The sequence below is a fragment of the Manihot esculenta genome, chromosome 2, assembly GCF_001659605.2.
Source record: "Manihot esculenta cultivar AM560-2 chromosome 2, M.esculenta_v8, whole genome shotgun sequence".
Lineage (NCBI taxonomy): Eukaryota > Viridiplantae > Streptophyta > Magnoliopsida > Malpighiales > Euphorbiaceae > Manihot > Manihot esculenta.
Window position 1 is genome coordinate 23,286,421 of NC_035162.2, and position 3,417 is coordinate 23,289,837.

General features: G+C 32.6%; 1 long non-coding RNA gene across 2 annotated transcripts; it reads right to left on the reverse strand.

The window, feature by feature from the left end:
* Positions 1-497: 497 nt before the first annotated feature.
* LOC122722053 lies at positions 498-3,417 on the reverse strand. 2 transcript variants are annotated; one of them, XR_006348933.1, is made up of 4 exons: positions 3,097-3,417; positions 2,287-2,410; positions 1,684-1,794; positions 498-889 (listed from the first exon to the last, which is right to left on the reverse strand). It is a non-coding gene; the product is annotated as an uncharacterized LOC122722053 (long non-coding RNA). The 2 variants fall into 2 exon arrangements; XR_006348931.1 differs by having other exon boundaries at positions 498-872; positions 3,097-3,415.

A 3,417-nucleotide genomic window follows, 5' to 3' on the forward strand; every position in this document is an offset into this window, starting at 1 on the left:
TTAGTCGCTGTTTGGTCGCTAAATGGTCGCTAAATTTTGGTCGCTAAATGGTCACTGTTTTTGTCGCTAATTTGGTCGCTATTTAGTCGCTATTTGATCGCCTCAGTGAAGAGCATTTGGTCGTTATGTAGAAGTAAATTGGTCGTTAAATTTTGGTCACGAAATGATCGCTGTTTTTGTCGCTAATTTGGTCGCTATTTAGTCGCTATTTGATCGCATCAGAGAAGAACAATTAGTCGCTATTTCGTCGCAAATTAATAGTAAAATTAAAAAAATATTTATTATTTAATTTGTTTTTGTGGCTGATTAGTCACTAATAAATGCATTTAAATCTGATTCATATCATTTTTTCAATAAATTCATAAATCTGCTATGATATCAATATTTACACACACATTCCAATACATAAAACATCAAAGACAATATATACACATAAACTTCATTTCATAATTCTGCAATCTAAAAGTTCAAAACATTACTATAGTTCAATACTAAGAAACTTAAAATATCTCAAAATATATAATGGATCCAAATAGTATCAAATTCATATCATAAAATATATTATTTAAGTACGTGAGAAATGACATTATGCTAATTCATATGTGAATCAACAAGGGATCTATGAGCTGGAGGAATATCAGACGATGATGGCATCAATGAGGAAGACTGTTGTCCCATCTTCGCTGTTTGTAGTTCATCACGCATTTTAGCTATCAACTGATTTTGGTCTTCTACAAGTTTCTGCAAACTATTATACTTCTCTTCAAACTTTGCTTCAATTTCCTTCTTCCATTATGGTGATTGGGATGATGGAACATTTGTTGATGTTCCCCCAGTTCCTGTTTGAGAGAAGGCAGAAGAGGCAGCACTACCTAAATCAATCACACAACTGGAAATCATAAACAATTTCCTTGTGAGAATCACCTACATATCAGAATCATACTTGCAACTGAAAATCAATCACACAACTCAAAATCAATCAACAACTCAAAATCAATCACACAACTCAAAATCAATATTTTAGAGAGTTATGAAATATAATATAATAAAAAATATAATATAAAAAATTTATTATAATAAAAAATATAATATAAAAAATTTAATTATTATATAAAAAATATAATATAAATAAAATTATTAAATTAACATTATATAAAAATAATATATTAATTAATTAATATAATTATAATATTTTAATAATAAAAAATTAAATCATGACCTCACCTCTTACAAATAAAATAACTAAGAAATAAATAATGAAAAAAATAAATAATAGCTTAGAGTGGCGCAATGTATTTATTTTTTTAATTATTAATATATTACAATAAAATAATTATATTATATTAATTTAATAATACTTGTGATTAAATAGTATTAGTAATTTTTTAATCACATAATAATATTGTTTTATAACTCTAAGAGAATACTGGAAACTTCAATTAGTAAATAAAAACAAGTGAGAGAAAATTATTACCTTCTAAGTCTTGAGGAAGGTAAAGAATATTATAATGCAATGTTACATGGTTAATTTAAGATATAGTGTAGTTATTTTATTTAAGATATAGTGTAGTTATTTTCACAGCACAGATCACTCTATCCATGCCTTGGGACATGCAGCCGTTAAGCTGTGGAAAGAAGCCACAACTAAAAAATAAAAATAAAAAATAGAGTGTTCTTCTTTACCTGACATTCTTCTGCAATTATGTTAATGGAATCCAACCATTTGACAGAACGTGCACCTATAACACCAGGAACAACCACTCGCAGCGGATAACCATGATCTCTCTTTAGAGGCTTTGGCATGATAACAAGGAAATGAACTGATGTCAGAATAATTCATGATAAAATTATTTCACTGGAAAAAAAAGTGTACCAAACAGAATAATAAAGATTAAGTACATTAACAAATTATGATCTCAAGGTTAAAAATTAAAAAAAAAAACAATAAAAATGTCTTTATTGACCTGTGATACTGTTCACATGGAAATGACTCAATACTGCTCTAAAAAGCCTTTTCTGGGAAGTGAGGAAAAAAAAAAAAACCGTCTGATAAGAACCTATACACTGCAGTTTAACATGTAACCAACTAGGCATTGCAGATGCATGGTCTCTGAAATTACTATTAATATGATAGGACCAAGTATTACTTTTCCCCTCTCTTTAATCAATTTCTAAAGTATGTACAATGGAAACATCATTATGACCGCAATGAGACCAATACATTTAGAGATATTGAATAAATTAAATTAGAATAACATTCCATTCAGTGATGGACAGTTTCTTGACCTCCCCATTCATCTCATAAGCAAGTAAAACATCAGCTTCAGGACTCGTAGCATGATTCAGCGGTATTGATGCCTTGTAAGGGCCCCCAAATGGAAGACAAGTGTGAAAATTGGGAAAGGCCCAGCTGCTCATCAATGCACAAAAATAACCAGATCAAGAATGAAAACGATAATGAACAACTTGACTAGAGATTCCAGAGTAGGTAAGTAAAGCAAAATAAAATGGTTGCTATAGAAATCAAATCCGCTTGAGTACAGATTCTTAATTTTGATGCTTGAGATCAGAGAAGGAAAACCCAGAGCTCCTGCTAGGTTCACTTATTTGGTTCACGTCTGCGAATCAGACCTCTTAATAATCAAACCCGTTTACATTGTCAGTTTACAACATGAAACTACCTGAAACCGATTAACTCATAATCCAAAAAAAAATTCACACAAAATCTCACATTAGCATTTCACTAATCTCAATTCATTAATAATAGTCTTACTTTAACAAATTTTCAATAAATCTCACAATTACAATCCTCAACACATTTACATAAATCTTAGCATGTCCACAAATTTTCATGAACCTCACATATTTCATTAAAATTAAAAAAACCATTTCAATAATCTCACAGAAACAACCTCAATTCATTCATAATAGTCTTTCTTTCAACGAATTTAAAAATAAATTTCACAAATACAAACCCAAGCACATTCACATAAATCTTAAAACTTCCACAAATTTCAGAAACCCACATCAATAAATAAATCCCACAAATCTTACAAAGCACAAATCTGAAACCACAATCTCAAAATCCACCCATACCTGCAGCGACTGACGTGGCGGCGAGGAGTGGCGGCGGCGTGATTGATGACAAGGACCACCGGCGAGGAGCAGCACCTGACGGCAGAAGGAATGGACCACCGGACGCAGCGACGAGGACGAGAGGAAGCGGAGGAGGAGAGAGAAGAAGTAACCAGGACCAGCGGACGCAGCAACGACCTTCACCAGTGTGAAGTGCAGAGGGACGATCGGCGGGAGGGGAGGCGCGCGAGGGACGATCGGCGGGAGGGGAGGCGCGCGGCTATACTGGTAGGCGGAGTGATGGGACGACTTTGTTAGAGTTTAGGATATGCTTTGTTTGAG